The sequence below is a fragment of the Bison bison genome, unplaced genomic scaffold (genome assembly GCF_000754665.1).
Source record: "Bison bison bison isolate TAMUID 2011002044 unplaced genomic scaffold, Bison_UMD1.0 scf7180017864209, whole genome shotgun sequence".
NCBI classification, from domain to species: Eukaryota; Metazoa; Chordata; class Mammalia; order Artiodactyla; family Bovidae; genus Bison; species Bison bison.
In genome coordinates this window covers 3,760,562-3,774,766 of record NW_011494781.1, presented here as the reverse complement: position 1 = coordinate 3,774,766, position 14,205 = coordinate 3,760,562, and the positions used below count along the sequence as shown (strand labels likewise).

Sequence of the window (14,205 nt, the reverse complement as noted above, 5' to 3'; positions counted from 1 at the left end):
TCCTGAGGAAAAGAGAATGGCTCCCCACTCCAGGATTCTGGCCTGGAGAATTCCATAGACTGTATAGTCCATGTGGTTGAAAAGAGTCAGACATGACTGACTGACTTGCACTTTCATATGTATATACATATATGTATATACATACATGTATATACATATATTTTCATACTGTTTATGGGGTTCTCAAGGCACGAATATTGAAGTGGTTTGCCATTCCCTTCTCCAGTGGACCACATTCTGTCAGATCTCTCCACCATGACCCGCCCGTCTTGGGTTGCCCAACAGGCATGGCTTAGTTTCATTGAGTTAGACAAGGCTGTGGTCCTAGTGTGATTAGATTGACTAGTTTTCTGTGAGTATGGTTTCAGTGTGTTTGCCCTCTGATGCCCTCTTGCAACACCTACCGTCTTACTTGGGTTTCTCTTACTTTGGGTGTGGGGTATCTCTTCACGGCTGCTCCAGCAAAGCACAGCCATTGCTCCTTACCTTGGACGAGGGGTATCTCCTCATCGCTGCCCTTCCTTACCTTCAATGTGGGATAGCTCCTCTAGGCCCTCCTGTGCCCGCGCAGCCACGGCTCCTTGGACATGGGGTTGCTCCTCCTGGCCGCCGCCCCTGGCCTCTGGCGTCAGGGTGTGGGGTAGCTCCTCTCGGCCGTTCCTGCGCTGTCACAGTCTGCTACTCTAGGCCACTGCCCCTGACCTAGGACGTGGGGTAACTCCTCTTGGCCGCCACCCTTCGGGTATGGGGTCCTCCTGGCTTCTGCCCCTGACCTTGGACGTGGGGTGGCTCCTCTCGGCCATGCTTCGGCGCGCCCGTCGCAGAAGAGAAGAGAAGGCGTGCTCAAACCGGAATTGATGGGGGTGATGTTACGGGTTTCGCTTCTTCGAAGGAGATAGACGTGGTCCCTGGGGTTTAAGCGCTTGCCTTCTGATGCTGCCTTTAATGCTCAAAATTCTCCAAGCCAGGCTTCAGCAATATGTGAACCGTGAACTTCCTGATGTTCAAGCTGGTTTTAGAAAAGGCAGAGGAACCAGAGATCAAATTGCCAACATCCGCTGGATCATGGAAAAAGCAAGAGAGTTCCAGAAAAAAATCTATTTCTGTTTTATTGACTATGCCAAAGCCTTTGACTGTGTGTGCCGCGAGCCGGCATATTGCATATTGAGTGCATATTGCATATTGAATATTGAGTGCAGCACTGTCACAGCATAATCTTTCAGGATCTGGAATAGCTCAACTGGAATTCTATAACTGCCAGGAGCCAGTGTGAGGAACTCCGCCCGTGGCAAAGGTCATGAGGAAGGAGGCTCGGCATATGCAAAGGCGGGATCGAGCCTCAGGAGTGCCCCTGGAAATTCTCAAGCATCTACCCCCCAAACCAGTCTGCCTACTTTCTGCTTTGTGCTCTTACCTACACCTCTGACTTTATGGGGGGCTGTCCCCCACTACCTCTCTCTGAAAAAAGAGTTAACTTACAGCTCCAGTTAATAATTCCTGGGTGTGACAGTGTTTCAACCTACAAACTCCTTTGGAAGTCCTCTAGCCTACCTGAATAGGTTTTTCCGGCCACATGTGATTGCTCAGAGCCTCCCAACTGTGAGAGGCATGAGATGTTCTAAACTGTCTAAATACAGATTCCTTTGAGCAGTTGAAAGATTGATTAGAAATTGTATTGGTGAAGGGATTTTCACTTGTTGAGCCAGTTTGCTGCTAAGTCTCCATATCCCTTACCTGCTGTGTCCCTGGCAGTGTATTGATTAATATAATTGGTGTAAGTAGTAGCTTTAATGTTTGTAATCTTGGACCCTTGAGTTAATTCTTTTTCTTGTTATAGCCCACCACACCTTTGCCCTATAGGAATGCAACTTTATCTAATGCTTTTGGAGGGTGGTGCCTGACTTTAGAATAATCACCTTTAGAGAAAAATAAGTTTCTTAAAATGTTAACAGGCCTCCGGGCCAGAAGATGATGCAAATCACCTAAACTTTTGCATATGATAAGTTTGCAGGAAGAAAACCTGGCTTACTGCATGACTCTACCCCCTTCCCCCATTATCCTCTATGCACAACTTAAGGTATAAAAACTACTTTGGAAAATAAAGTGCGGGCCTTGTTCACCAAAACTTGGTCTCCCCATGTCGTTCTTTCTCTTACCTTCTGGCTGAATCATTCAGCCTCTTTTCTCCACTGAATTTCCTCACTGAGCTATCCTTATTCTATTACTCTTTATATCCTTAATTAACGTTTAAATAAGCTGTTGTTTCCTGATCGCCAACGCTGTCCGGCTTCGAATTCCCTGGATCCACCGGGGTTGATCACAATCAACTGTGGAAAATTCTGAAAGAGATGGGAATACCAGACCACATGACCTGCCTCTTGAGAAATCTGTATGCAGGTCAGGAAGCAACAGTTAGAACTGGACATGGAACAACAGACTGGTTCCAAATAGGAAAAGGAGTACGTCAAGGCTGTGTATTGTCACCCTGTTTATTTAACTTATATGCAGAGTACATCATGAGAAACGCTGGACTGGAAGAAACACAAGCTGGAATCAAGATTGCCGGGAGAAATATCAATAACCTCAGATATGCAGATGACACCACCCTTATGGCAGAAAGTGAAGAGGAACTCAAAAGCCTCTTGATGAAAGTGAAAGTGGAGAGTGAAAAAGTTGGCTTAAAGCTCAACATTCAGAAAATGAAGATCATGGCATCCAGTCCCATCACTTCATGGGAAATAGATGGGGAAACAGTGAAAACAGTGTCAGACTTTATTTTTCTGGGCTCCAAAATCACTGCAGATGGTGACTGCAGCCATGAAATTAAAAGACGCTTACTCCTTGGAAGGAAAGTTATGACCAACCTATATAGCATATTCAAAAGCAGAGACATTACTTTGCCAACAAAGTTTCATCTAGTCAAGGCTATGGTTTTTCCTGTGGTCATGTATGGATGTGAGAGTTGGACTGTGAAGAAGGCTGAGCGCTGAAGAATTGATGCTTTTGAACCGTGATGTTGGAGAAGACTCTTGAGAGTCCCTTGGACTGCAAGGAGATCCAACCAGTCCATTCTGAAGGAGATCAGCCCTGGGATTTCTTTGGAAGGAATGATGCTGAAGCTGAAACTCCAGTACTTTGGCCACCTCATGCAAAGAGTTGACTCATTGGAAAAGACTCTGATGCTGGGAGGGATTGGGGGCAGGAGGAAAAGGGGACGACAGAGGATGAGATGGCTGGATGGCATCACTGACTCGATGGATGTGAGTCTGAATGAACTCTGGGAGTTGGTAATGGACAGGGAGGCCTGGTGTGCTGCGATTCATGGGGTCGCAAAGAGTCGGATACAACTGAGCGACTGATCTGATCTGATCTGATACATATATTTGGCATTTTACATATCAGAAGAACTAGACACATTTAAGACTAAATTAAACTATATGATAAAATCTAAAAAATACAGTAAAACAAAAAATCCCTCCAGTTCTGGCATATTAATGTTGCTAGAGTTAAAACAAATTAATTCCATATTAATCTTATTTAATTTTTTAAATTATATGAATAAAACTTTATAGAAGGTCCTGGCTTTTTTATTATTGTGGCAAATAGATAAAACATAAAATTTACCATTGTAAGCATTTTTAGATGAATATATGCTGAATTATACAGTGACTTTAAGCATATTCACACTGATGTGCTACCATCACCACTGTCCATCTCCAGACCTGCAATACCCCAATTTCTGGTTCACTTCATGGATCACAGCCATGTGGTGGTGAAGGGGCTTGTATAACTCTGAAGCTATGAGTCATGCCATGTAGGGCCAACCAAGACAGACAAATCATATTGGAGAGTTCTGAAAAAATGTGGTCCAATGAAGGAAGGAATGGCAAACCACTCCAGTATTTTTGCCTTGAGAACCCCATAAACAATACGATAAGGCAGAAAGATATGATACTAGAAGATGAGCCCTCCAGGTCAGAAGGTGTCCAATAAACTACTGGGAATAGTGCAGGGCAATTACTAATAGTTCCAGAAAGAATGAAGTGGCTGGGCTGAAATGGAAAGAATGTTCCATTATGGATGTGTCTGGTGGTGAAAGGAAAGTACCATGTGGTAAAGAACAATATTGCATAGGAACCTGGAATGTTAGGTTCATGAATCAATGTAAATTGGACATAGTCAAGCAGATGGTATGATTGAACACTGATATCTTAGGAATCAGTGAACTAAAATGGATGAATTTAATTCAGAAGACCATGATATCTACTTCTGTGGGCAAGAATTCCTTAGAAGAAATGTTCAGTTCAGTACAGTTTAGTCACTCACTTGTGTCCGACTTTTTGCAACCCCATGAACTGCTGCATGCCAGGCTTCCCTGTCCATGAGCAACTCCCAGGGCTTACTTAAACTCATGTCCATAGAGTCGGTGATGCCTTCCAACCATCTCATCCTCTGTTGTCCCCTTTTCTTCCTGCCTTCGATTATTCCCAGCATCAGTGTCTAAAATGAATCAGTTCTTCATATCAGGTGGCCAAAGTATTGGAGTTTCAGCTTCAGCATCAGTCCTTCCAATGAATATTCCTTTAGGATGGACTGGTTGGATCTCCTTGCTGTCCAAGGGACTCTCGAGTCTTCTCCAACACCACAGTTCAAAAGCATCAATATTTCGGCGCTCACCTTTCTTTATAGTCCAACTCTCACATCCATACACAACTACTGGAGAAACCAAAACTTTGACTAGACAGACCTTTGTTGGGTAGCCCTCATAGTCAACAAGAGTCCAAAATACAGTACTTGGGTGCAACCTCAAAAATGACAGAATGATCTCAGTTTGTTTCCAGGGAAACCATTCATTATCACAGTAATACATGTCTATGCCCCAACTGATGCTAAAGAAGCTGAACCTGAGTGGTTCAATGAAGACCTATGACACCTTGTAGAACTAACATTAAAAAAAAGTCATTTTCATTGTAGGGGATTGGAATGCAAAAGTAGAAAGTCAAGGGATACCTGGAATAACAGGTAAGTTTGGCCATGCTTATAAAATGAAGTGAGGCAAAGGATAACAGAGTTTTGTCAAGAGAATGCACTGGTCATAGCAAACACCCTCTTCTAAAAACACAAGAAACGAGTCTACATATAGACATCACCAGATGGTCAATACTGAAATCAGATTGATTATATTCTTTGCAACTGAAGATGGAGAAACTCTATACAGTCAGCAAAAACAAGACCTGGAGCTGACTGTGGCTCAGATTATGAGCTCCTTATTGCAAAATTCAGGCTTAAATTGAAGAAAGTAGGGAAAATCACTAGGCTATTCAGCTACGACCTAAATCAAATCCCTTATGATTATACAGTGAAGGTGATGAATAGATTCAAGGGATTAGATCTGCTAGACAGAGTGTCTGAGGAACTATGGATGGAGGTTCATAACATTGTACAGGAGGCAGTGACCGAAACCATCTCAAAGAAAAAGAAATGCAAGAGGGCAAAGTGGTTGTCTGAAGAGGCCTCACAAGTAGCTGAGGAAAGAAAAGAAGTGAAAGACAAGGGGAAAATATACTCAACTGAACGCAGAGTTCCAGAGAATAGCAAAGAGAGATGAAAGAAGGTTTTCTTAATGAACAATGCAAAGAAATAGAGGAAAACAGTAGAATGGGAAAGACTAGAGATCTCTTCAAGAAAACCAGAGATATCAAGGGAATATTTCATGCAAGTATGGGCAATATAAAGGACAGAAACAGCAAAGACATTAACAGAAGCAGAAGATATTAAAAAGAGGTGGCAAGAATACACAGAAGAACTAAACAAAAGGTCTTAATGATCTGGATGATAACCATGATGGTGTGGTCACTCACATAGAGCCAGATATCCTGGAGTGTGAAGTCAAGTGGGCCTTAGGAAGCATCACTATGAATAAAGCTAATGGAGGTGATGGAATTCCAGTTGAGCTATTTCAAATCCTAAAAGATGATGTTGTTCAAGTGTTGCACTCAATATACCAGCAAATTTGGAAAACTTATCAGTGGCACAGGACTGGAAAAGGTGTTTTCATTCCAGTGCCAAAGAAGGGCAATGCCAAATAAATGTTCAAACTAGCATTACATTTATTTCACATGCTAGCAAAGTATGAAAGTGAAGTCGCTCAGTTGTGTCCAACTCTTTGCTACCCCATGGCATGTAACCTACTAGGCTCCTCTCTCCAAGGGATTCTCCAGGCAAGAATACTGGAGTGGGTTGCCATTTCCTTCTCCAGGGGAGCTTCCCAACCCAGGGATCAAACCCAGGTCTCCCACATCAGATGTTTTAACCTCTGAGCCACCAGGGTAGCAAGGTTATATTCAAAATCCTTCAAGCTAGGCTTCAGCAGTACACAAACCAAGAACTTCCAAATGTACAGTCTGGGTTTAAAAAAGGCAGAAGAAGCAGAGATCAAATTGCCAACATTCATTGGAACACAGAGAAAGCAAGGAAATTCTAGAAAAACATCTACTTCTGCTTCACTGACTATGCTAAAGCCCTTGACTGTGTGGATCACAACAAACTGTGGAAAATTCTTAAAAGAGGTGGAAGTACCAGACTAACTTACCTGCCTCCTGAGAAACCTGTATGCAGGTCAATAGAACTGGATATGAGACGTTGACTGGTTCAAAATTTGTAAAGGAGTACGTCAAGTATATCATCCTACTTATTTAACTTATATGCAGAGTTCATCATGCAAAATGCCAGACTAGATGAATCACAAGCTGGAATCAAGATTTCTGGGAGAAATATAAACAACTTAGATATGCAGATGAAACCACTCTAATGGTAGGAAGTGAAGGGGAACTACAGAGCCTCTTGATATGGGTTTGAAAGTAGTGAGTGAAAAAGCTGGCTTAAAACTCAACATTCAAAAAACTAAGATCATGGCAATTGCTCCCATCACTTCATGGCATATAGATGGGAAAAAGTGGAAGCAGTGACAGATTTTATTTTCTTTGGCTCCAAAATCGCTGGGGATGGTGACTGCAGCCATGAAATTAGAAGATGCTTGCTGCTTGGAAGGAAAGCTATGACCAACCTAGACAGCATATTAAAAAATAGGACATCACTTTGCTGACAAAGGTCCATATAGTCAGCTGATTTTTCCAGTAGTCATGTATGAATGTGAGAGTTGAACTATATAGAAAGCTGAGCACTGAAGAATTGATGCTTTTGAACTGTGGTGTTGGAGAAGACCCTTGAGAGTCCCTTGGACTACAAAGAGATCAAAGCAGTCAATCCTAAAGGAAATCAGCCCTGAATATTCATTGGAAGGACTGATGCTGAAGCTCCAATACTTTGGCCACCTACTGCAAAGAACTGACTCCTTAGAAAAGACCCTTTTATTGGAAAAGATTGAAGGTCAAAGTAGAAGGGGGCGGCAGAGGATGAGATGGTTAGATGGCATTACCAACCCAATGGACATGAATCTGAGCAAACTCCGGGGATAGTGAAGGACAGGGGAGCCTGGCATGGTGCGGTCATGGGGTCACGAAGAGTTGGATTCGAATTGGTGACTGAACAACAACAAGAACAACTGGAGCCCTGATTCTTGTGCTTCTCTTATTTATTTATTTATTTTTGGCTGTATTCTGAAGCATGTGGGATCGTCATTCCCTGACCAGGGATCAAACCAGCATACCCTACATTGGAAGGCTGAGTCTTAGCCACTGGACTACCAGGGAAAGTCTCTGTGCTTCTCTTGGAGTTTGAGTAAAAACAGCATTCTATTTCTGTGTGTTCCTCCCCAGTCAACCCCCATCCTTGGATCTAGTCCTGGGAATTAGTCACTCAGCTGGGAGCTTTGCTGTCCTACCAAGGTACCTCTCATCCAGTGTAAGAGCTGTATGCCGAAACAGTCTCCTCTTGTTCCAGATGTTCCAGTTTGCTCATGACTCCCGAAATTGACCCCTTCTCCTCAAGGCTTACATTTCACTTTTAATATATTTTATCGTACCATTCACATTTCACAAGTTAGAAAGCTGACGTCTAAGGAAAGGTCAGTAATTTGTCTGAGGTCAATCACAATGACAGATGTAAAGGAATCAGGGTTCCTATCATGGTTCTCTGATTCCAGAGGTTAGCTACACTTCACTGGCTGCAAGAGATGCAAAAATTAGAAGATGTGGTACCCTCCCTCAAGGAACTCACGACCTGCAGGTGCAGTCTGCAGTTTGTAGTTTGGTTCACTTGTACATTTGACAATAGACATTGACTGATAGGATTAACAGTGGAACGGATATCAGGGATTCTTATCCTGAGGAAGCATTTTTGCATGGAGAGGGCTTCAGCCCTCCCTTGGAAGAATGGTTTGCAAACTGGGCTATGTTTTAGAATCTATTGTTAAAAGTACAGATCCCAAAAACTTAACCAAAACCTATCAAGTCAGAATCTGCAGGTAAAGGGCCCTGAGTCTGTGTTTAACCGACTCTCCAGATGAGTCTGAAAACCACACCACTCTGAAGATGGATACCATCTTCTTAGAAACCAACAAAAACATGCTGCCTAAGAGACTACTGACTTAGGGGAGGATATAGGGAAGGAACTGAAGCAAAAGAGAAGAGAGCTAGGAGTTGAGAGAAGTCCAGGGAAGAAGCATAGAAACCAGACCTATGTGATGAAATGAAAGGCTCCACTATGAAACATTTGGATTGAAAGGCATGCCAGCTAAACTGAGCCTTTGACCAGAGCCTGTGGCAGCATGTGCTGATAACCCCACCCCTGAGAACTAAAAAAAAAAAAAAAAAGGATCAGCTGATTGTTTTTATGGAGACAGTTTCAACTTTGACCAGTAGGCTGAGGTATTTTGAAGGATCTAAATTAGCAAGCAACAGGCAAGTGTCTAGTGCTCTTAGCTGGCTCCGTAAAGCACCTCGCTCCAGACTATTCTTTGCAGCTGAATTCAGGGTAAGTCAAGTCCATCACGGCCAAGTAGAAAAGATCTGCTTTCTGATTTCAGCCACAGGGCACCAGGGAAGGCTGTTTGCATCTTGCTGTGTGTATTTTGCTCACTTCAATGGGTAGCTCAGTTCTCTGAAAAACCAGCAATTACTGTCCCAGGTGGTTTATTGTTCAAATGTAGATTTATGCTAGCTGCATCATGCTATCTGGAAGACTGTTTAGGAGATTATTTTGGAAGCAAAAGGGCTTCCGTGGTGGCTCAGACAGTAAAGAATCTGCTTGCAATGTAGAAGACCCAGCTTCAATCCCTGGGTTGGAAAGATACCCTGGAGAGGGGAATGGCAGCCCACTTTGCTATTCTTGCCTGGATAATCTCATGGACAGAGGAACTCGCAAAGAGTTGGACACAACTGATCGACTAACACTTTCACTTTTACTTTGGAGGCAAAATGCACACTTGCCTGCAAAAGTCAAGATCCAGCCTAATGTGACTATTGGAGAGATGTTTCTTGACTCAAGGAATATTTTCCTGGGATTTATTAGGAGAAAGAAGTGCTGGGGTGAAGAAAGAAAAGCCACAGGCTTCTGAAGGGAATGGAATCTGTTTCTTGATTAGTGACGGTAATTTTAAGTTCCATGGGAACTTTGCTCTCTTTAACTCTTTTCTTCCTGCTTCTGATGTGTTGATGTCCTGCCAGTTATTGACTTCCCTTCCTCTAACAGGTCAAGGTCTCGAATAGTGTAGGCTTGATCCCCACCCTTCACCCTCGGACTCTGGGGGGTCTGAAACCTGCTCAGCAATGTGGGTTTCAGCTTTCAGACCCTATCAGGTCGCTCCCATTTTGCTGACGGCTCCCTCTCCACCACCACATCTGAGGCAATTGAGTTCTTGTTTCTTGCCCTCCGGTTGCTTTCTACGTTTGGTTTCTTTGACAGTTGCCGATAAACAGGGTCCTGCCTTCTGCGGCAAGGAATTATGCCATTGAATTTTGAGGAATTTTGCATCTTAAGTAGCCCATAAAAATTCACCTGGTCTTCTGTTCTATCTTCACACTCTCTCTGAGATATGTCACTCATATTCTGGTATTTCTATTTTACCTTGTTTTCCTTCTTCTTCCAGAGGGAGGTCAGTTGATACTTTTTGCCTCAGAAAAGGACAGTACACCAGGAAGAGAAGACAAACATCTTTACTTGGCCTTTATGGTACAAAATCCTAGTGGATGACGTGAATTCCAAAAGTCATAAATGGGTGTGTTTCATTCGGTCCACACCTTGGATTGATTTTTGTTTGTTTGGTGATTGTTGGGTGGTTTTGTGTGTATGAATTTTTTTTTTCTTTCTAATATAATACATTTGAGTGCCTGTAGAAGGGCTGGTAGTCTTAGGTTCACTACAGCCTTATATTTTGTTCATCTCTGGTCTTTATCTACAAATTTATATTACCTGTCTGACCCCAATAGGTATCTGAATTTGGAACCACTGGCACCCATTGTAAAATGGGTTTAGAAGAATGCATCATCAAGTAAGCACATCATCAAGCACGCTCAGTCACTGAGTCGTGTCCAACTCTTTGCGACCCCATGGACAATAGCCCGCATTTTCCAGGCAAGAATACTAGAGTGGTTTTCATTTCCTCCTCCAGGGGATCTTCCTGACTCAGGTATCGAATTCACTCCTCTTTGCATCTCCTGCATTGGCAGGCAGGTTCTCTACCACTAGCACCACCCACTGGGCCTGCATTGGTTCAGACAGCAAAGAATCTGTCTGCAATGCAGGAGACCCGGGTTTGATTCCTGGGTCAGGAATAGAAATTACTCTGAATCTAGAAAAACAGAAAAAATTTATATTTCCTGCATATGTGGGTTTGTGGGCTATAAAGTTTAATTCTACTGGTCCATTACTAGTTCTGCCACACCAGGGTATATATTAATACTTAACCAAAGGGCTTTAGAGTTAAGGAACAGGAAAGATAAAGGTATAATCAAGAAAGAGGATATACCAGGATATATATTAATATTTAACATAAGTCTTCAGAGTTGGGGAAAGGGAAAAATGAAGTTAAAATCAAGAAAGAAGTAGGAAAGAAAAGCAAGAGGGAGTGGCCAGGAAAAGAATGAGCGTTCACGTGTCTACCCTCATTTGAGGAAGATAAGTAAGGTATGTAAGTAGGGTGGGATAGTACTGGTTAAAATTCTTACTTCATCATTAGCAACATTGGCAAGTTTGGGTAAGTCATTTAGCTGAGCTCAATTTTCTAATATACAATGGAAGGATTATAATGATTTTTTTAATTCCCATAGATTTTCTGTGAGGGTCAAGAGAAATAATAAACATAAAAGGGTCTTGAAAAGTGAAAAGGCTTTACTATGCAGATTCCTATTACCCAGTGACGAGCCTTTACTAAGTGTTCAGTAATTGTTTCCTATTACAGAAAAAAGGGAAATGAGGGGAGAATTGAATTCCAAAGGCCACTTAAAATAACCAGCCCCATTACTTGTCAAATAATTGTGATATTTGATTTGTCTTTACCCTTTTCCTGGAGCCACTGCTGCATTTTTCAGTTGTTAAAGATCATGCCCAGTGAAACAGGACCACTTGTATTACCAGCAAATTTCCCTCTATATTACACCAGTAGACTTTGTTTTCTTTTTTACCTCAGTCCACAGAGAAGAGTGGGATTAGAGGAGGTAATTCAGGGAGGAGAGGCACTCATCAGCACAGTGTTCTCCTCTCCACAGAACATTGAGCTCATAGCCATCAAAAGCCTCCGCTAGTTTGCGTCTCAAACTGAGACTGGTCTCTGGCTATGGTCCTTTCATACAGTACCCTATGGAGCTAAACAACCAGGAATGGAACTGCTTAGCCCTGTCCTTCACCTCACACTTGGAGTTCAAAAACTCTTTCTCTTTTTTTCCAATTAAGAGCTCTTGTGGAAACCCTGATGACATTTTGCAGAACCTCAGAGTTCCTCAGAACCCCATCGAGAATCCCAAATCTTCTTTTGTAAGAGTGTGTGCGTGTGTATACATGTGTATGTATTGGGTGGACCAAAAATTTCATTCTGGGTTTTCTGTAAGATATTAAGGAAAACCCAAATGAACTTTTTTGCCAACCCAATATTTAAATTTTGGATTTTTCTTGTTTCTTGAACTTATAAGAGAGTGTTATATAAAGAACAGATGACACAAAGGTTTGACTAATCTGAGGTCCGAGAGGCTTACAACTAAGTTCTGCAAAGGCAATCTGTCAGACTTTACCTTGGATCCCTACCAGATCTTCACGAGATCTGCCTCATCAGCCTGTGAAAGGCGACTTTGTTTAGCCCACATACCAAAGGCAGTGACTGTGGGATTGCTGATCATGTGGGTACTTCCTACTCTGTGTGTGGCTAAGAAACCAGAGACACCATTCACAAGCACACATTGTTGACTGACCAAATGATCTCTCTCTCTTTCTATTTCATGTGCTCTTGGGAGAACTCCTACTTCTTACAGGAACTATCATTATAATCTAATCCCTTGCATATACCTTGGTGTAAATGGCAAAATCTAGACCTAGAATACTAATAACCATTACAGGGAATTTCTGACAATTCAGAATCAATAGCTTTGCACATTTAGCAGGAGCTCCAAAAAAACTAGGAGATAAAACAGTAAGCATAGTCAGCTAAGTCCTGAGACCCCAAAACAAAATTCTAAGAAACATTCCTTTCAAAGACTGAAATCTTCTGAAACCTATCTTCCCGCATCTCTCTTTCCTCTGACGCTTATTTCCGTAATTGCAGACCTTCTTTCTTCAGGAGCTTCTCAGGATAGGAACAAACTAATTTCTCTCTGTCTCTGTCAGTCTTTCCTCAAATGTCCATACTGTACCCCAAGGCTGGTTTTCTGTGATTATCTGGATGCAGCGTCTGCATTTCATGGATACACTCACACAGAAAGAGTCCAGGGACAGGACTAGCATGAGGTAAGAGGGCACCGTGGGTGCAAAATTTCAGGATGTCAAAGGCATGGCCACGCAAGTCAACTTTGGTACCGAAGTTGCTACCCAACTTTGCTACCTCTGCTTCACCTTTAGTCCTTACCTTGATAAAGGGACTGGTGAGCTCTGAGTCCCCATTCCAAATTGGCAAGGTAGGAACATTCCAGGCATGTCTTGAATCAGGTGCCCAATCCTGATCCAGTCAGCAACAGCCCCCAGGAAGGAGGTCACATGGTATAAACATAGCTATGGAGTGTCCATCTCTGGGCTTAGGAGGCAATTCTCAAATAAAGAGAGACCATGATTTGTAAAGAAACTCTAATATTTTACATTACAAAAACACTATGTAAGTAGAATATCTTAATTCCTTGTTTGCTGCTATTCTTTTCTTGCCCTCATTATGAATTTCATAACTCTGAAGTATATACAATGTATAATTTACTATATGAGTATCAATAGATTTTCTGAAGTTTTAACACATGGTTGCTGCCCTTGAGCTGGCAATCCACCTGGGAGAATTAGACCAGATGCAGAATGCATGCAGGAGAGTAGTTATGTTAAGTAATTCAAATGAATTCCATTTGAAAATAAAATCTCTAGTGTGCCAGGGTCCAGCTCCGGCTGATCCAGGGTATTCGAAGGGGAGACGGCTTCGGCGACTATTTAAATATTCATCAAAGATATAAAGAGTAGTAGAATGAGGATAGCTCAGTAGGAAAATTCAGTGGAGAAAAGAGGCTGAGTAGCTTGGTTTACGCGGGAGACCAATAAAACTTCAAGACAAGAAGTTTGCACCACTTACGTAGGCCGCAGGCGTCCTTCCATTCTCCCGAAGGAGAGGAGACACTGAGGCCTCCCCAGTCGGATCTTAGAAACCCAGGCATAATTAGTAAGCATGGTGGGTTCCGCGCTCCAGATGGAGACTCAGCCAGAGTGAGAGAGAGAGCGACATGAGGAGACCAGTATTTCAAGAAACTGATCCCAATTCTTTATTTTTCAGAGTCTGTTTTTATACACTGAGCTGTTATACAAAAGTCACGTGGGGACAGCAGTCCTGACTTTTATTAAAGTCAGGTGCTTCACACAAATGTATACAGAGGTCTTAGGGGTGTTACATCATCTTCTGGCCAGGGGGGCCTGCTGACAATTTACGACCCTCTCCTTGTGACAGTGGTCAGTCAACCAGAACACTTTTTTCTCCAAGGGTGATTATTCTTAAAACAGACGCCACCCAAATAAAGTTACATTCTTATAGGGTGAGGGTGTAGTGGGTTTTAGTTAAGGAAAGAATTTACT

At 42.5% G+C, this 14,205-nt stretch overlaps 1 protein-coding gene across 1 annotated transcript in view; it reads left to right on the top strand.

Annotated features, from left to right (window-relative positions):
- The first annotated feature begins 8,804 nt into the window (after positions 1–8,804).
- Positions 8,805–14,205, top strand: part of LOC104992074 (acyl-coenzyme A amino acid N-acyltransferase 2-like) — a 15,345-nt gene continuing 9,944 nt past the window's right edge. The window contains exon 1 of the mRNA XM_010844817.1: positions 8,805–8,934. The gene's annotated coding sequence lies outside the window, so the exon portion shown is untranslated. The remainder of the gene's footprint in view (positions 8,935–14,205) is intronic.